At 41.7% G+C, this 21282-nt stretch overlaps 1 protein-coding gene across 2 annotated transcripts in view; it reads left to right on the top strand.

Moving 5' to 3' along the window:
• CPNE5 (copine 5) overlaps nt 1-21282 on the top strand; it is a 199873-nt gene that overhangs the window by 35776 nt on the left and 142815 nt on the right. The gene's annotated exons all lie outside the window — the stretch shown is intronic.

Raw genomic sequence — 21282 nt, 5'->3', positions numbered from 1 at the left:
CAGTGCTATTACCTCATGTTCCCATCTGAAACGGGCACTTCTATGCCATTTCCTTACTCCCTGCTGAACTAAAATACCAGACTCAATTGCAGCAATGAGAGTTCTCATAGCCAAGTGGAGACTAGGAGCCACTTCAGTTGTGGGAAACTTGTGTGTAGCTTTCAATGTGTGATGGGTGACATGTTTGGTCACTTTTATTAGATGAAAAGAGCAGAGCAGAATCAATCGGGGATTCCTAGCAAATGCATGTGATCATCCAATACATGGTGGTTTCTTGCAGATGCTTACATGGAACTGACTTCCATGTGTGTATAGCAGGGTTCTCATTATATCGCCTAGAATATTTATGACTGAATGGCCCTACTGAGACGATGGTCTTATATGCCAAGTGCATATGAAGCAGGGATTGGTCTAATGTAGTTAGTCCAGAAGTTATTTGGTCATAAAAATTGGCATGAAGTAACCTACATGCCCATTGGTGTAAATTATTATTTATGATATGAACAGCCAAAAGGAGGAGAAGGAGAAGGAGCGATGATGATGATGATGATGATGATGATGATGATGATGATATTACAATTTACATAAACATTCCTTTCTGGTTGCCTGGAATCAATACTTACTTGACTCAGATAAGTTGTTGTAAACATTGTCTTGATGACAATGACCAGTTTCACACATTTCCCTTCTAGTTCCCAATCATATTGTTACTTTCCCATACTCCCTCCTCCATTCACATGGTGGTTATCCACTTACCTTGGCTTTAGACAATATCTTTCCATTTGGATTTCTCCCCCAATGACATAGTTAAAATTGGAATCCTTTTCACTTTTATCATTATACCCATGCGTTTTGCATTTCTATGCCTGTTCACACACAGTCTGCTTATAAAGATCTGTTAATAGGTACTTCATTTATCTGAGGAAAGCTTAATCTATGGAAGTTTAGCTCGCTCAGTCTCTAAGGTGCTACAAGATCCATTGCATATTATCTTGATGGCTTGTCTGTCCAGTAATCCAGCCTCTTTTTTTTATTTTGACATATCTTTTCATCTACCAACATATTTTTAATGGTAAAAAGTCTGCCTGGCACTAAAAATGAAATAACTGGAATTATTTATCCAAAAATGATCCAGAACTGAAGAGCATCTATTAAAATCCACAAGAGAAAAGGGGCACATGTCTCAAAATGCTGCAAGATAGTCTTTATTAGTCAAAAACCCTGACATGCTTTGTCCTTAACAGTATCCACAGTTGAAATACTTTTTTTTCTTTTTGCAAATGAAGACCATTATTCAACAGCTTGGAACATGTTTCCCTTTTCCTTTTGTCTGCTTCCATGAGTTCTGCTAGCACAGGTTGCAGCAAGTTCAAATATTCCACATTTTAATATTCAGAGTTAGACTTTCTGTGTTCAATTCCAAAGCTAGTTTTCAGAGATGGTATCTGTCTTCTGTAATGGTCACTTTTATAAGATTTTGATGAATTCAAGTAGAGAAGAGTCCTGCTGGATGTGACCAAAGGACTGTTTGGTCCACCATTTTGAGCCCCTAGTTTCACCATTACATAGTGATTGACATATAGGAAGTCCACAAGCAAGATATGAATACAAGAGCATGTTCCCCAAAAGTTGTTATTCAAAGGCCTTTTTTTTGGGGGGGGGGAGGAGTGAGCTAGTATACTCCATAGCCATCATGTAGCCACTCAGCTTCAATAGATAAAAAAGGAGAAACCCCTTTCTCTATGTACTTTCCTCCTGTTATACACAGTGCCATGTCTTACTAACCTTGTTTTTGAGTCAAACTGCCCCAAATATTATAATCTGTCCTCACAGGTTGACTAATCTACAAAAATTGGTAATCGATGCCAAGCTATCTAATCATAAAAGTTAAGCTTTTGTAGACCTACAATATCTTTTCTTTAAAATGTGATCATAGCATCTTAAAATTCCTTGAGTGGTCACACTTACTGTGGTGCTGTTTTTCAAAACAGGATCCGGGAAATTTGGCTGATTCGGCAACCAAATGTCTGGAAATGGGGTGGGCAATGGGACTCAGACTAACTTGGTTGCTACTTGGTAGAAGCCTTGCCTGAGTGGATCATGTGGGTTTTTTGGCCTATATATACCAGGTCGAGCTTCTCCATTTCCTGTGGTATCCTGGCATTTGAGAGAGAGATATTGTGTGCTAGCTAGCTCCGTGTTCTATCTCAGTGCCATCGCTGATTAGGATCACTTGCTTTTGGACTCCATTCTAATCTTTTCCTTTGGCAATTGCATTAAATTTTCTTAGTTTAATATCTTTCAGACCTTTTTTAAAACTATTTTTCTGGGGAAGTGAGGATGGGCGTGCATTGGGAAGGGTTGTGAAAGAGCATTTCTGGGTGTGTTTGTTTAAATATTTTTTACCATTGGGGGGGGGGGTAGTGAAGGGAAGGGATAGCCTGATCTTCTTGAGTTCCACGGGAAGAATTCAGTTGCTCCACAGCCCTATCTATCTTTATACTTGGGTACTCTGTCCTGCGCCTTTCTCCCGCTCCCCCAATTTTTTTTCTCACTCATCTCTTTGACTGACGCATTTATTTCCCTCCCCTGCCCTACCTTCTGGCTTGTGTGGACTCCTGCCCCAGTTCACCTGGCTGCTTCTCTCTCACAAGAAGTGTGTGTGTGCTCCTCTCACACAAGAAGCCTGAGCCCATTCTCTCCCCCACCCAATATAAAAAAAAGTAATAACTAGAAAAATATAATAATTAAACTTTGAATAATTCCTATAAATTGTGGGATGTGTGGATCTTTATGACAGCTGGCAGGAATGATGCCCTGCTGTTGGAGAAATTCCAGGGGATACCTTTTTGGGCTTTTTAAAAGGAGATTTTATTTCTGGAAACTTGAAGAATGTCCTAAAAATCAGTGGATGACTGAAACATTCTGAAACTTGGTGGGCTTGCAGTGGTAAGCGTGTCCTCCAAGTGTGGCCATTTTCATCCTGGTAGGCCTAAAAATAATGGAAAGGGGAGCCTTGTAAGTCCCCCCATGAACCGGATCTTTCCAGATCTTCCAGTTGCCAGATAAAAAAACAGCATTTTGCCCTCCCAAATTCAGGGAGCTCCCCCCCCCCCACCAAAAATAGCAGAATGGGGCCAGCTGAAAATTGGGTAAATAGCACGGTGTTTACCCAAATTGCTCACCCCTAGTCACCCCATAAATTTGTGTTAGAAAATATGTTAATGACCATTCTATTTTTACTACCTTTATTTCCTTTCCAAATGATCCTCACTGTGGAATTTGCCATATTCATTGCTTCTTCACACCAGGAGCAACATTAAGTAGAGCTCTTCACCACAATCCCATTCTTTGGTTGTTCAAGACTAGCTTAGCATTTTTGTTCCCATGGGCATGGCTGTAAACTTGCTTACAGTGAACCACATTTCCTATTAGATTTACCAAAAAGTACAATGGAACTCAATAAGACTCATGTTTAATTAGATATATATTGGATTGTACTGTACATCTAGCAGCAATTGGAATACAGGTGAGTCACAACCTGCAGGTGGATTTGTGATATTGATTTTGAAGGGAATGTTCTGGTGTATGGGAGGCACTGGTGTTTGGCAACTTAAACTGGCAGAATGCTTATTCCCCAAGTAGAAATGTTGAGAGAGAGTGGCATCAGCTGGACTGACCAGCTGTATTCCTTTATTCAAGACACAACACATCTCGTAACATAAGAACAGAAGCAAACCAACCCCTGGGTTGGTTTGCCTCTGATGAGTCACTTACTTATATGTGGGACCGTGAGTTTTAAAATAAATGACAAAGACAGAATAGCCAGAGTGAATAATGAAGCAATTAAAAACCCAGCAAGTCAAAGTCCCTTGGAAATGTGGAAAGAGAATTAAAAGAATCTTTTCCCTCGGTTGGTGACAGAGAACAGAATACCATCGCACAAGGTACTTTGTTTATGACAAAAGCCGAGGCATTCAATAAGCTCTCCCGTTAACCCAGAAGAAGTAGGCAATTACGCACCTGGTATTACACAGATTTGAGTGGCATTGCACAAAGCATAAAAACAAATTGTCTTGGAAAGACATTTTCAGCTGTGCCATCATACTGGTTAAAGAGCTTCTTTCTTTTTTTCAGAATGCAAGGTTAGAGAAAAACAGAGGGGAAAGCAGAGGTGTATCTATTGGGAAGTGGGGGGCAAAATGAGAATGCTGCTTCCACAATGAAATGTTCATTCAGCCTTTACCTTTCTAACATTGCAATACTTCAGTTTGGCATTTAGAAATACAATCCAAAGTAAAAGGGAGGGCAAAAATTTAAAAATGGGATATAAACACAGTCAGTAGAAGAATTCTGGCTATGATAGATTTTCAGTGTTTCATTTCTCTACGATGTTAGAAGTTTGGAAGAAAAAATTAATGGGGGAAATATTTATTTAGCAGAGACAAACCCTTCACATTTCCCAGCTACTTCTCTGTGCCCTGTAAGATGGTGCCAGGAAGTGTTAAAGATACAGCCCCGTCAAGCTTTGAAAATATAGTTAAGATAAATTTAAGGAGTTCATTTGAGGCTCTTGTGTGAACAGAGTGATGAGAAGTGCCAACTAAACTTGCCTCCCTGCAGCTGAGTACTTCAAAGCAAAGCCCCTTTTCATTATTTCTTCCAAGCAAAATATTGGAAGTAGTGCTGGGGGAGGGATGAAAGCAGGAACAAAAATCACAAATGCCCCTCTTATCAGATGGCACATGGGACAAAAACGAGAGCTAGACTGAGCCAGAGCTAATTGTTTATTTATATATTTATATTATTGACTTCTATCCTGGCGTTTCACCATTACTGGGACTCAAAGTGGCTTGTAGAATAATATTATTTATTTATTTATTTCTTGCATTTGTTAGCCGCCGCTCTCAGCCCTAGGGCGACTCGCGGCGGCGTACAGTACAAAAGACACTTTACAAAAGGGATCAAACAACAATTAACATCACAATACATACATCAACTTATACTAAAAATCCGCTGCGTCATATTTATGGGATCATAGCCAATCTCGTCGTCGTAGTTCAATCCGGTTGTCATTACCCGTAGCATAGCACTTAGTTAAAGGCCTGCTCGAAGAGCCAGGTCTTCAGGTCCTTACGAAAGGCCATGAGGGAGGGGGCCTGTCTGACATCAGCAGGGAGGGAGTTCCACAGCCGGGGGGCCACCACCGAGAAGGCCCGCTCTCTCGTCCCCGCCAGACGTGCCTGTGAGGCAGGCGGGACCGAGAGAAGGGCCTCCCCGGATGATCTCAAGGCCCTCGTGGGCTCGTAGGCCGAGATGCGGTCTGCAAGGTATTTTGGGCCGGAACCGTTTAGGGCTTTGTAGGATAACACCAGCACCTTAAATTGGGCCCGGTAGCGAATCGGCAGCCAGTGGAGCTGGGACAGCAGGGGCGTTGTATGCTCTCTGCGTCCTGCTCCCGTTAACAACATGGCTGCCGCGCGTTGGACTAGCTGCAGCTTCCGGGCCGTCTTCAAGGGCAGCCCCACGTAGAGAGCGTTGCAGTAGTCAAGGCGGGATGTGACCAAAGCGTGTACCACCGTGGCCAAGTCAGACTTCCGAAGGTACGGTCGCAGCTGGCGCACGAGCCTAAGCTGTGCAAATGCTCCCCTGGTCACCGCTGAAACCTGGGGGTCCAGGCTCAACGATGAGTCCAGGGTCACACCCAAGCTGCGAACCTGCGCCTTCAAGGGGAGTGCGACCCCGTCCAGCACAGGCTGTAACCCTATACCCTGTTCGGCCTTGCGACTGACCAGGAGTACCTCTGTCTTGTCTGGATTTAGTTTCAGTTTGTTCGCCCTCATCCAGACCATTACAGCGGCCAGGCACCGGTTCAGGACTTCGACGGCCTCCTTAGTAGCAGGTGGGAAGGAGTGACAGAGTTGGACATCATCTGCGTACAGGTGACACCGTACCCCGAAACTCCGGATGATCTCACCCAGCGGCTTCATGTAGATGTTAAACAGCAAGGGGGACAAGATGGAACCCTGAGGAACGCCACAGGTCAACGGCCGTGGCGCTGAACAGGTGTCCCCCAGCAACACCTTCTGAGTACGACCCTCCAGAAATGACCGGAGCCACTGCAGAGCAGTGCCCCCAAGACCCATCTCTGCAAGGCGCCCCAGAAGAATACCGTGGTCGACGGTATCGAAGGCCGCTGAGAGGTCCAAGAGCACCAACAGGGACACACTCCCCCTGTCTAGCTCCCGGCGCAGATCATCCACTAAGGCGACCAAGACCGTCTCGGTACCATGTCCCGGTCTGAAACCAGACTGTGCCGGATCTAGATAATCCGTGTCTCCCAAGAATACCTGGAGTTGTGAGGCCACCACGCTTTCCATGACTTTGCCCAAGAAGGGAAGATTGGAAACAGGCCGAAAGTTGTCCAATTTAGTGGGGTCAAGTGATGGTTTCTTCAACAGCGGCTTTATAACAGCCTGTTTTAGGCTCGCTGGAATCTTGCCCTCCCGAAGGGAGGCATTAACCACCACCGTTACCCACTCGGCCAATCCCCCTCTGGCCTCCTTCAGAAGCCAGGATGGGCAGGGGTCTAGGATGGACGTGGTGGGTCTCATTCCTCCAAGTATCTTGTCCACATCCTCGGGTTTCACAAACTGAAAAGAATCCAACAAAATCGGACAAGCAGGTGCTTGTGTCACATCCACAGAGACTGCATCTAATGTGGCGTCCAGCCCAGAGCGGATCAAAGCGACTTTGTCTGCGAAGAACCGAGCAAATGCTTCACAGCGCGCTGTCGAATTGTCAGGGCTCCCACCTAAAGTGGAGGGAGTTAAAAGACCTCTGACAACCCGAAACAGCTCCGCCGGACGGTTTTTTGCAGACGCAATAGTGGCCGCAAAGAAAGTTTTCTTTGCGGCTTTTATTGCCGCGGCGTATGCCCTTAAAAAGGACACAAACCGTGTTCGGTTTGACTCGCTTGGGTCTGAGCGCCACACGCTCTCTAGAACCCTCTTCCTTCGCTTCATCGCTGCCAGCTCCTCAGTAAACCAAGGGGCTGGTTTAGCTCGGTTACTCGAGAGGGGACGTTCCGGAGCGATCTTGTCAATAGCCCTGGTCATCTCCCCATTCCAGAGAGCGACTAAGGCCTCGACATGATCACCTGCCGCGGTGGCGGGAAACTCCCCAAGAGCCGTCAGGAATCCATTCGGATCCATTAGCCTCCTGGGGCGGACCATCCTAATGGGTCCTCCACCCTTGCGGAGGTTAGGGGGCGCAGTGAGCCTAAATCTAATCAGGAAGTGGTCGGACCATGGCAACGGAGAGATGGACAACTCCTCCACACCGCCACCCTGCTCCCATCCCTGGCAGAAAACCAAGTCCAATGTGTGTCCAGCACAGTGGGTGGGGCCAGTTATTCGTTGGGACAGCCCCATGGTTGCCATGGCGGACATGAAGTCCTGAGCCGCACCTGTGAGGGTTGCCTCGGCGTGGATGTTGAAGTCCCCCAGCACAAGAAGCCGTTGGGACTCCACCGCCAGGCTCGAGACCACCCCCGCTAGCTCAGGTAGGGAGACTGTAGTGCAGCGAGGTGGACGGTACACTAGCAGAATCCCTATTCTGTCCCGGTCACCCACCCTCAGGTGGACGCATTCAAAATTTGTGGTCTGCGGGATGGGGCTCCTGGTTAGATGGATGGAATCTCTATAGACCACTGCGACACCGCCTCCCCGTCCTCCGGATCTAGGTTGGTGCTGTACGGAGAAGCCTGGAGGACAAAGCTGGGTCAGGTTTACCCCTCCAGCTTCATCCAACCAGGTCTCCGTAATGCACGCCAGATCTGCCCGCTCCTCCAGGATTAAGTCCTGGATCCAGGTCGTTTTTCCGCTGACAGATCTGGCGTTCAGCAGCACCACCTTCAATCCCGAGGGCCCGCTCACCTGGCTACACCAATTTACCTTAGGAGACCGGTTGGGAGTTATTAATTTAGATAGGTGGTCCGAATTAGGCCGAATTCGAGGTCTCCTTCTTCCGCATCTCCTCCTTCCCACCACGACCTCTATGGGGGCCCCACGGCTAGTGGAACTCCTCCCTCCCTCCATGCCGCGATCTAATATCAAGGACCTGATTCCTGCTTCCTCAGCTGTGTGCTTTGTTGGATCCTGCCAACATCCTTTCTCTCCTTCCTCCCTCCTCTCGGCCCCATTGGGCTCCAGCCCACCTCCCCCCCTGGCCTCTCCGCTAACTACTAGTAACAGAGATAGTATTAACAGGGGGGTGGGGGGCCACATGGATGATAATAGCTACAGATGGTGAGGACGTTTCAGCCGCACCCGTTAGACAGTTTATAAAGTGCGAGAGTGCAAGAGTCTTAAATGCGATACAGACAGCAGTAACCACTCGGTTGACAACACTATGTTCTGTAGGGCACGTACATAGAGTGCAAGATTTAAAGTGCAGTAGGTGCCTGAAACTGAGTCTCAGTATTCACTAAGGTGCGGCATAGAGGGTAGGGAAGGGGCGTAAGTGCCAGAGAAGTTAGCAGCGGTGGCAAACGCCCTAAAGTGCTAAAGAGGTCTTATATCAACTTAGCAGCGAGGACAACCAGGAGTGTGTTATGATAGTATATGTAGTCACACTGTTACGAGACTGATAGTGATAACAATTAGTAAAATTCCTAATTTTTGAGAAGGCTTGTGCGGGTCCTTCGTGAATAAAGGTTCATTTTGCCGTGCTTCCGTTTCCTATAGTACTAGCATATTTCTAAAACCATAGTTAGGAGAGGCAAAAGAGTTGTTATCTCCAAAAAAATTACAACATCAGACCTTTCAAGGCAAACCACCTATTGTTTCCAAGCCCTTCATAACATAGTCAGCCAAAATGGCAACTGGCATAAGGCCACTGCAGGAGAAATAGTCTTGTTTGGCTCAGCTATAACAGCAACATTTTGTTTAAAAAAGTTCCTTTTCCCACACCTATCAAATGTTGAACCACTAATAACATCAATATTATTATTTTATAACAAAATTATATAATCTATAAAATTAAAACCATATGAAAAAAATCATTGAAAGATAAGAGTATTAAAACAAAACAGCTCATTATTAAAAGAGCATTACTGTCAGTTCAAAAAAGTCTGTTAGAATCAGAAAGTGTTCACTTGCTAGTAGAAAAAGAGTAAGGAGAACAAGATCCGTTCTCCATGGGGAGAGAGTCCTAAAGCTTGGGAACAGCCAACAATAAGGCTTTTCCCGTTATTCCCACCAAACATGATCTGGGAAGATGTGAGACTGAAAGAAAGGCTTTCACCTGTTGATCTGAGAGTTTGAGAAGGCTTGTGCGGGTCCTTCGTGAATAAAGGTTCATTTTGCCGTGCTTCCGTTTCCTATAGTACTAGCATATTTCTAAAACCATAGTTAGGAGAGGCAAAAGAGTTGTTATCTCCAAAAAAATTACAACATCAGACCTTTCAAGGCAAACCACCTATTGTTTCCAAGCCCTTCATAACATAGTCAGCCAAAATGGCAACTGGCATAAGGCCACTGCAGGAGAAATAGTCTTGTTTGGCTCAGCTATAACAGCAACATTTTGTTTAAAAAAGTTCCTTTTCCCACACCTATCAAATGTTGAACCACTACAAAGAGATCTGCTGAGTTTTGGGGAGACAAATCTTTCAATCTAAGAAATTATATAACAACCACTAAGATATCTGAGAGGCTCTACAATGTTGTTTCAGGAAACCTCCCACTCTGAAATATCTACTTCCCCTGAATGAACTAAAAGGTGTCTGGAAGTGAATCTTCATCATTTCTATTCACTCAAAATGGTAACTCTGAGAAGATACTTCAATCCTTTGCAGCTCCAGAAGAGCTAAAAACGAGATCGTACAGCCACCTAGGCTTTAGCAGGTGCCCATTCCACATTTACCTATAAACAGCAGCTGAACATAAGATGCAGGTTTATAGGATTAGCTCAAAAATGTGTTTAGCAAAAGATTTCTTGGAGGGATCACCAGTTCTGTTGGATTCCTCTAAAGAGCAATTCATCCCTCTATGTATTGTACTTGTTTTGAGAACCTCCAACTTGTTTTCTTGTCCTCCTCCAGACTCTATTAGCACAATTCTTAGGAGAGAGAAAGAGAGAAGCAAGCTAAATCATCTTCCACTGAGGTAATAATCTGAATATGTTCTGGGCAAGATTCAGTTTTCACCTTCCACAGTCACTTTGGGGAAAATGAATAATGATGTTTTGCAATGGGGGTCACTGGACTAACCCAATGCCATGTAACACTCTCCCTGTGTGTGAATTTGTTGCATTTGTGCATTTCATCCACACTCCTGCGCAAAGTTACCTGGAAGTAAGTATGGGGAATGTGTTGGCTTACATATGTGGATTTTATCACTACAGCAATGTGGATTTTTAATGACTTGTCAAGAATTTTGGAGACCATTTGGATTACATGTTTAGTGAACTCACACATACTAAAGGCTTTAGAAAATTGGAAAATTGACTCGTTCTAAGAATTTCCTCAAGAATTTAGTGTGTGTACATTCATGATCACGCGTGTAACCAATGGTCTCAACAACTCTTGATGAGAGAAACAAATAGCTATGGTACAGAGAGATCTGTGATCCTAAGGTTCTAAAATCCCAGGCTTTACTTGCACAGTCCTTTTCAGCAACCCAGATCTGTAGTCTCTAGCTGAGAAAGAAACTGACATGCTTTAGTTTGTGTCTCTAAATGCCTGCAGGAGAAACTGTCAGAAAACTGTTTTCATTTGCCTGCTACAATACATACAAGAGAAAGAGAGAGAAAAGAAAGGGTGTAGCTGGATAGATACAGGCTGTTTCCATACAATTACACTTTTGTGTGCTGTTTGCATTCCTCACATTGGTGAACAGAATACAGAGGTGACACTTTAAAAAAGTGGCTCCCTGGAATGTAGACTGAGTGGCAATGCTCACTTTGAAGATGGTCATACTGGCTCCACCATTAACAGCGGTGCTGTAGAGTCAGAACTTATTGGGTCAAAGCCTTGGAACATTTTAACAGTAGAGACTGTGATGCTATCTGCTACCCACCCACCTCATACTCTCTGTTCCTTGTAGTTTGACTACAGTCCCCACAGTAGCCGGTGGAGGAATATCATGGTACAGAAAGAAGGTATTGTTGTGCCATATTCTGATGTGGCTTGGTCTTGAGTGAGAGCTATTAGTTTTATTAAAAAGTTGCTGTTGATAGAGGTAGAATGTGCCAATTGGATGATAAATTGAATAGCCAACAGATCAGGTGTAGACAACCTATGAAAACCACCTTGTGTTGCCTTCGGGCTGAGACAGGCGGTATATAAATATGGTAAATAAATAAATCTTTGTAAACTGGATCCACCTCAGTCATCTGAAGGTACTTTACGCCTTCAAATGAGTTTGGTCCCATTCCGCCCTAATATTTTGGATACCTCAAACATCTTTTCATTGAAGTCATCTCAGTTCTTTAGTTCTAATTTCCCATTTCACTGCTGTACATTTTTAGTCCACAGGCACCCTCCCCAATCTGTTGCATGGACCTCCAAACACCCTTGCCCTTGTCTTTTAGACAAACTAATAATGCGATTGAGTTAATGCCCATGCTAACTGGCTTTGCTTTCTGTAGTACAGAAATGTGAATTAGCTTCTTAGTCTGTTGGGGATTCAGATAAATAGTACTGTGCTCTACAGTACACTGTGGGAATATTTTTTTGTGTGCTCTACAATCTGTTCTCTCATCTTCAACAAAAAATCTGCACCTCTATTAGGCTTTTGGAATATTAACCTATAACATAACCCTTATCTTGACAGTCAGTTACCATGAGAAATATCCTATATTAACATAGAGTAATACAGTTAGGCTTGGATTCGGCACCCATGGATTCCACCATAAACAGTTTGAAAATATTTTTTTAAACAATAATCTCAAAAGCAAACCTTGATTTTGCCATTTCATATAAAGGACACCATTTCACTACACCATTGTATATAAAAGGGCTTAATATCCAGGGGGCCCCTGGAACCACATACTCCACTGGTTATCAAGGCCCCACGATATAATATAATTAATATTTAGCTTATACCTTAGGTCTGTTTGTTTGCTCAATAAAACCAATGTTCCCACATTCTCAACTGCATTAGATGATATAATATAGCATCCTTTTTAAAAAGAATTTTGCCTCCATTCCTCTAGTACTAGGACATTCCTATTGGTCTAGTTTCCAATTCAGTAACTTACTGCTTTAAAAAAAACAACTTTAAAGTACTCTGCCAACAGTTACAAACAAATCTAGTGAGGGTGTGTAGATCCTATGTTAGTGGGAAAGTGAATCTGGTTGAAGGGTTTGGTTCAGACTTTAATGGAGCTATCCATGGTGCTTTCCCCAGAATAGGCCAGTGCTTTGGGTAGCTCCTTACAAATCAGTAACTGTTGATAATACTAAGATGTATTCAGTTTGTCTGATCCTTTGACTTGCTTTGCATTCTTATTATACTATGAATCTTCTGCACATAATGGGAATAGACAGCATCCCCAGGCAACCTCTACTGCATATATGATCTAGTAAATGACGTTGGTGTATACATATTTCCATATTGTCATAAATCTAGTTTGCCACAACTCACTACCCCCACTTTTTGATGAGAAAATATTGGGTAAATCAGCATGTCTATGTCGATGCCCATGTCCATGTCTGTGTCTATATACACACACACACACTTATATGTAAGCACTGATTACAGTGGAAATGAACAGATTAATTGATTTTGCTCAAAATGGCACACTTCTCCAGCGTTAAGATACATACAACTTGGTCCCAACCCTTTCCTAGCCTTTTTTGTCTTTGTGCAGAAATTTCTCAAAGTGTAGCAAGATAGCCTGAAGGTTCAAAATGGAAATGCAACAAAGGACCATTTGTCTGTTCAATTGTGTTGTTCTTTGGTTCTTTTAATGACTTTAGCTATAATGATACTGTGATAAAACTCTTGCTAATCTGAGTAGTAAGGATCTTACTGGCTAGTGGGATAAATTGCATTGTTCCTAACAAGAATTTAATAGGAACAACAATTGTGGTTTATTGCAAACATTTTGGTTAAAATCTAATCTTATTTGCCTGTACTGAATAAGGCATGATTTGATTCCTGTTCCATTTTTATGTATGTATATGAAATGGCTGGGAGAGCAGCCTAAAAGATATTCATTCATTCAAGAAAAAAAGACTGCTACAGGTTTTTTATCTCAAATAAGTATACATAGCACCAGCTTATCATGTATATCAGTATAGCTTCTTTTGCCATTTTCATTTTTTTACTTTTCAGCAAATAGGATTAGCTTTGATATTATGTACCTTCAAGTTGAACCTGACTCATGGTGTCAGAGTTTATTCAGAGGGTATTTTCCATTGGCTTTCTAATAGCCTGATAGTGTTTGACTTACCTAGTAGTGTTTGAATTACCTAGTGAATTCCCATGGCTAAGTGGAACTCTTTCTGCACTGCCATATAAAACCCAGATTATCTGCTTTGAACTGGATTATATGGCAGTGTATACTCAGATAATCTAGTTCAAAGCAAATAATGTGGAATATTTGTTTTTATAATCTGGATTATATGGCAGTACAGCAGGGTCCTGAGAATCTCCTAGAGTCCTAGTACATCATTCAAACTGCTGACTGTCTGTGAGAATCTAATGATGAATTTCAAACACATTATATTGTGAAGAATTCTGTATTTCTGTTTATTTAATTATTTTCTCAAAGCATTAATCCTTTCTTGATCTTCTGAAGCCTATCAGCTATTTTTGAACATATGTTTGGCAAAATACTTGTATTCACAAAATACAAGTTGAGTATTATCCAAAATGCTTGGGACCAGAAATGTTTTGGATTTTGGAATATTTGCACGCACATAATTGGATATTTTCAAGATGGGACACAATATGAAATTCATTTATGTTTCATACATTCATATATACCTTCTACACATAGACTGAAGTTAATTTTATACCCAATATTTTAAAATTAAATTAAAATTAAAATCATTTTGTGCACTGAAGGAAGTTTGTTTACCCAAACCACCAGAAGGCCAAGGGATCATTGTCTCAGCCACCCTTATGGATAATTTTGGATTTCAGAACATTTCAGATTTCTGGATAAGCAATACTTAGTCTGTACAGTGAGTACTGCCTAAATTCTTCTTATATCCAGGGGTTTACTATTAAGAGTACTACTGTCACCATAGTGGCCGCAAATTTAAGTCTGGTAATCAGCTTCTTTCCAGAAATGCAAGGGTTTTGGCCACTATGAAAAAAAAAACGGTGAGTTTGGACACAACATGGCTGGCATTGTCCTGATTGGAAAAGGTGGGACTGAGACTCTTCCGTAGACAATGGTCATTGACTGTAAGTGTCATTGTGTGACCGTTTCTCCTCCTTTCCTATGGCTTCTTCCCAATTTCTGACAATTTCTCCTTGTTTCCTCTTTGTGCTTTTATACAAACTAGTTTTCTGTCCCAGCAGTGTGATGCAGCTGACTTCTGGCCTATTCATGAGCAATAAATATTTTTGTCTTTTTGGCAACACTTGTATAACTTATGTTGCCAGTAGAGTATTATTTTACTCTGGAAGAAAAAGTCATCCAAGCCTTGTCCTCTTGCAGAAAGTCACAGTTGTTCAATGCATAAAGAGACTGGAGAAGCTTTTATTTTTATCCCAGTGGGCCTTTTATCATTGCAGGAGTAGAGACAGTATTGAGGGATGGCAGAGGGTGACTATCAAGAACTCCCAGAGGAAAACAACGCTGAGAGAAAAGTGACATTCTTGGTAGCATCAGTAGGCATTGTTGCCAACAGAAGGACAAATGGTTTCCAGTTGGCTGAGGTTATTATATTTCTAATTGTTCTGCTCCTTCATTGTTTCAGTGACTTCTCTTGTGTTTTGATTTCTGCATCACTTCCCATGTTACTGCTTCAGGCGTAACAACTTGTAAGGCAGCCCATTCCCCATGTATTATCCTCACTCCTTCGGGATGAGTGGGGGCTTATTTTTCTCTTTCTGTCTGTGTACTTCTCACGCTTAATGGGTCATTTGGGTTGTTCATGACAGACGCCCACATAAATTCTATCTCTTTACATAATTGTCACACGGTAAGTGCAGTTTGTCACTGCAGGGCAGGACATCCTATTCAAAGAAAATGTCATTGCAAAATCATAGTTAAGAACACATGGATTGATTCTACTTTTTAAAAAAAATGTGAACATGATGACTTCATTCTTGTTGATGATAGATTGTCAAGAACTGTAAATATCAAAAATTAGAGCAAATATAAAGAAGAACCAAACCACCAATGGTTTCAAAATGCAACCTAAAGAACATCCCTGTAGAATTCAAAGATCATGTTACTACATTTATGTGTTTTAATTGTTTTATAATTTGATATGTTATATTTATTATGTGTTATATGATGCAGCATTGAATGTTGACATAATCTGTAAGCTGCTCTGAGTCCCCTTCGGGATTGAGAAGAGCGGGGTATAAATACAGTAAAATAAATAAATACATAAATATGTTTGCACTTAATTGATAAGGAGCTAAAAGAACTCTGGACTGAAGTCAGTGACATTTTCTGGAAGAAATGCAAAATAACATTATCTTCATCCAAAAAGAAAGAGATGTCTCAATGGATGAGAGATGAAACTCCTCAAGACGTTAACGCAATAAACAAATGTAAAAAGTGACAAATAGAGTCAGAACCCTGAATGAAACTGCTCAGTAACTTGTGTAGGACAAGAAGAACTTCTATACTAGTCAAAGCAGGGAAACAAAACATGATTACAAAAAAGGAAAAACAAGAGACCTCTTCCACAAGATTCAAGAAATCAAAGGGAAATTTAAACTAAGAGTGGGGATGCTCCTGTGACCATCAAAGGAACCAGGTATAACAAAACTAAAAAAAAAAAGATGATGGAAACAATACACTGAAGAAATTGATGAAAAACATATAAAAGAGATGAAAGAATGGCTCATTCAAGGAAGAACCATTTGTTGATGAAGATTCAGTTTTAGAAAGTGATGTGGAAGTTGACCTCTGAGTGTCTGGGAGATGCCTTCAGAGCACCATAAACAGATGGCATACAATAGAGGTGCTGAAACAGAATCTACTCCAGTTCTAACTAAATCTGTCAACAAATATGGAAAACACTTCAATGGGTCTGGTAAAGCTACATTTTATTGCCTTATCTGTTTAATTTGTATGCTGCATACATCATGGGTGAAACAGAATTAGACTTGGAGGATGAAGGCATGAAAATTGGAGAAAGGAACATCAACAAGTTAGGGTATGTGGATTACACTGTACTACTAGCAAAAATTTGCAAAGACTCCTGAAGATTCCAGAAAGAAAATCCAAGAACAACATTCAAAGGGAGATTTGTAGTTGAATATGAAAAAAACAAAAATAATGGCCATGTGTGAATTACATAACTGTAAAACAGATGATGAAGACATTGGAATTCAAGATTTGCACACCTATATTAATCAGAATGGATACAACATTCAATAAATCAGAGGACTAGGACTTGGAATGACAACTATGAAGGAACTAGACAAGAAACTCAAATATAAAGATATATAATTGAATATTCTAATTTTTATGGGTGATTTTGAAACAGTGAAGAAAAGTGATAGGATGAAAATTAATCCATTTGAAATGTGGTGCTGGAGAACAGTTTTATGGATATAATGAATTTCTAAAGACAAATAAACAGAGCCTAGACCAAATCAAACCTAGAACCCAATATGATTAAAATTTAAGGAGCTCCACTGGCTGCCGTTTATTTTCCGAGACCAATTTAAGGTGCAGGTGCTTACCTACAAAGCCCTGAACGGTTTGGGACCACCCTACCTGCGTGACCGCATCTCCATTTACGAACCCACACGTTCACTCTGGTCATCTGGAGAGGCCCTGCTCATGATCCCGCCCGCGTTGCAAGCGCGCTTGGTGGGGACTCGAGACAGGGCCTTTTCTGTGGTGGCCCCCCGACTCTGGAACGCCCTCCCAAAAGATCTTAGACAGGCCCCTTCGCTGGCAGTCTTCAGGAAGAACTTGAAGACCTGGCTGTTCCGATGTGCCTTTTCAGATTAGGAACCCCCAATACCAAGTCCTAGAAGCACTTTAGTAGAACCAAGATCACTGCACACCACACACTGCACTTAATTTATAATCCTACATACCTCCTGCCACATCAGCACTTTTAATCTTGTACCCATTTCTTTGGCCTGGCCCAGTTTTATAGTGTCTTGATGTCTCGATGTATTGTTATTACTGTTGTTTATTCTGCTTAACTGTTTTTAATTTGCTCTAGGTATTGTATTGTTATACTGTGTTTTGAGGCCTTGGCCTATGTAAGCCGCATCGAGTCCTTCGGGAGATGCTAGCGGGGTACAAATAAAGTAATAATAATAATAATAATAATAATAATAATAATAATAATAATAAGTTTGTGTGTGTGTGTGTGTGTGTGTGTGTGTGTCAGGAGCAACTTAAGAAACTGGTGTGAGAGAATTGGCCATCTGCAAGGAGGTTGCCCAGGAGAAGCCTGGATGTATTTGATGTTTTACCATCCTTTTGGGAGGCTTCTCTCATGCCCCGCATGGGGAACTGGAGCTGACAGAGGGAGCTCACCCGTGCTCTCCCCAGATTCGAACCTGTGACCTGTAGGTCTTCAGTCCTGCCAGGAAAAAGTTTAACCCACTGTACCACCGAGGACTCCAGTGAGGCATTTGTTTTGAAAGTTTGTGCTACCTACTTGTATATCTCAGTTAATCTCAAAGGAGTAAAAGATCCCATTGAACACTGATCCAAACTAACAGGGCTGTGCTCTAAACTGAGACTGATATATTTTGATTATATCATGAGAAGACATGTCTTACTGGAAAATACAATAATGCTTAAGGAAAATAGCATTACAGATGGATAGATTCAAATCAGAGAGTCTGGAAGACCTGAGTGATAGGTGGACCAGGAGGTCTCTCATTCATCCGGTCATCCTAAATCAAAGTCAACATGATGGCAGTTGACAACAACTTTGGCCTTATAAACCCTTTCCCCCATTTCTGAGAATTAGAAAATGTGGGCTACTGAAAACTATATGTGCAAATAGGTACAGTAGAGAACTATCTGTAATGACATTTTCTCCTCTTAGGGAGACATTGTTTGCTTCCGGATACTAACATAAATCATCTCCTTGCACTTCTCAGCTCTGGAGCCAATGACTGTTGGATTCCCAGAACTTCTTTGTCTCTCTGGCTTCATTACCTATGAGAATAACAGGGCAGTATGTTTGACTTTCCCTCCTTTCTTAATTGTTAAATGTCACTTCTTCTAGTCAAGGAGATAAATCAGCCTCCTCAAGGTGCTTCTTAATGTTTTGAATGTATAGAATGAATGAATGAGTGGGTGAGTCACTCAGTAATTAGTAGCTCCTTATCCATACTCTGAAGCCTCAGATTCTTCATGTTTGACCATAATCAGGACCATAATGCTTTTTGTCCCCTGCAATAGCACTGCTGCATCTTCATAGTGCTTTATAGTACAGTTATGTACTATATATGTACTATAAATGGAAGGAAAAAAGAAGAGGGGCCAACCAAGGCTTGACTCTGAAAGAGCTGGGGTGGTGATGGCCAGAAGGAAGCTCTAGCATGGGCTGATCCATGAGGTCACAAAGAGTCAGAAGTGACTGAACAAATAAAAAATGACAACAAATAGTACAATTATAGTGCTTTGATAACACTTTAATTGGTATGGATCCATGCTTTGGAGCCACGGGATTTGCAGTTTGGCAAGATATTTAGAATTGCCCTCCAGAGAGCTCTAATGCTGTAGTTTAGGGAAGTGCACTAGAAAATTCTAAGCACTTTGTTAAACTACAACACTCAAGATTCCATAGGATGGAGCTGTGGCAATAAAAGTGGTATCAAGCAGCTATAATATTGCAATGTGCCGACACCCTTTCTCTACTCTCTTGGCAATAACCATACAGAGGGAAACACACAAGTCTTATTTCTGTTTCCCTAGTTACTATTCCATACTGTTGTGCTGATTCAGTGCAGCTTTCTCTCCTGCTCAAATGTGGCCGCCTGAGCTGCTGCAATCCCTGAAGTTTAGCTTCTTTCTTCTAAAGCCATGAAATATTGTTTCCTGGATCGAGTGTGCCAAGGATTTGAAACAAGCTCCCTCTGCACTCAGGCTGTATATCTCCTTACATTTAATTGGTGCTCTTGCACGCTTTGAAGATAAGCTATTGAAAGAAGCATTCGCAGGAGTCCTGGCTCTGAAGCTGGAATGCTATTAAGCACTTTCTAATCCCTCATTATCGCCTCTATTCATTGCTGACACTCTCTGCCATTAGGGCCCAATCCAAAATTCATCCAAGTTAGCTAAAGATCTCACTGACTTTTATGGTAACATCTTTCTTGCAGCCTTTTTGAACTTCATTCAAAACTCTAAGTGCTGGACAGCTCCCAGAAAAGGGTTATTACGTATGATAATAATTTTGGATTGCCCACATTGGCAAGTGGTAGTTGGAGAAATAGAGGCCATTACATTCCCAAAAGACACTGAACGCAGCTGTGAAGAACTCTGAGACTCGTGGCTTAATATTGTAAAGTTTGATTGTAGAAGGAAAAGCTTTGAAATACAAATAAATATCTATGCATATTCTGGTAAAGACAAATGTTCCACAAAAGTTTAAAGGTTCATTTATTATATATCACACTGTTCTTGCACCTGTTTTCGATATTCACAAGGATCCATCTATACTCAGGGCATTTTTGAAAAGTGATAGTATGTGGATTACACCGTACTACTAGCAAAAATTGTGCCCTATGTCTGATTTGGAGAGCGTCATAGAACCATAGAAACATAGAGTTGGAAGACACCTCCTAGGTCATCCAGTCCAATCCTCTGCCAAGAAGCAGGAAAATCACATGTAAAGCACCCCCGACAAATAGCCATATAACCAGCCAGTCTTCTAGTGGTCTTTCCACACAGTCATATAACCCAGAATATCAAGGCAAAAAGTCCCACAATATCTGCTTTGATCTGGGTTATTTGAGTCCACACTGCCAAATAATTCAGTGGATTTTATACAGCTGTGTAGAAGGGGTCTCGGTCTTAAGTAATGTTAATGTATGAGGATGGCAGTGATAATGGAAGTTTAATAGGAATGCATTGGTATAAATAATTCAGTACATGGAGGGTCAAGATGTCTGGCAGTTTTCCTGAATTCATTATTAATTCTCTCCAATAATTAAGAATAAATAGTTCCTAGTCTTTCTGTGTAAGATAAGTCATTGCCAACATCTGGAATGCCACCTTGGTTTGGTGCATTCCTTCACTTGATCTCAGGGTATTCCAAACCTGGATGTATAGTTGCCTGAAGTAAAGAACAAGATGAGATCCTTTCAATGTACATAGGGCTGTTGGAGCCACATTGTTGATATTTGGATCACATTCTCTATCACACTTGAAGGCAGTTGGTTAGCTGAGACTGGGCCTTCTGACCCTGTGTATGTTTTGGACTATAACTCCCATACTCCTTTACCTATCCCTTGCCCAGTCCTTTTATAATTACAATGTCTATTTTGTAATCCTGGCCATTGGTATTTTGAACCTGTCTGATTCAGCTATGATGGAATTGGTTTTTAATTTTGTAATATACGTTTTAGTAGGATTTTATGTTTTATAATATTTATTTTAATTTGTCTGTATGGTTTTTCTTTCTGGCAATTGAATGTTTTCCCTTATATGTTGGAAACTGCCTTGAGTCCCCTTGGAAAGATAGGGTAGTATATAAATAATGATGATGATGATGACCTTTGCTTATGGTTGTGGACTTCTGGGAGCTGGTGAAAAAAATCTGAAACACCAGGTTCCTCAGTCCTAGCTTAGGTGATTCACAACAGGAAGTGTACAAAAAGAAGTCTCTCCTCCAATGCCTCTCTCCCATCTCCTGAGGGATGTCTTTCTTTCTCCCTAATGGCAGGCCCAGTCCATGTTTGGTTTTTCAGCCCTTGGATCCCCTTCTACTGCTGCCAACAGCTCAGCCCTCATTACAACTTCAGAAGGGTGTGTGGTTCAGAAAGTAAATGAGTGTTGCCCGTTTGTCATGAGCTTCAGAATCTGTGCCATTATTGAAGAAAAGTGGGGATACATCGACCAGCTCTGTTTCTATCATGAAAGTTTATCATCCAGCCTATTGCA

The sequence above is a fragment of the Anolis sagrei genome, chromosome 4, assembly GCF_037176765.1.
Source record: "Anolis sagrei isolate rAnoSag1 chromosome 4, rAnoSag1.mat, whole genome shotgun sequence".
In the NCBI taxonomy this organism is placed as follows: domain Eukaryota; kingdom Metazoa; phylum Chordata; class Lepidosauria; order Squamata; family Dactyloidae; genus Anolis; species Anolis sagrei.
This window is presented reverse-complemented; position numbering and strand designations above follow the sequence as displayed.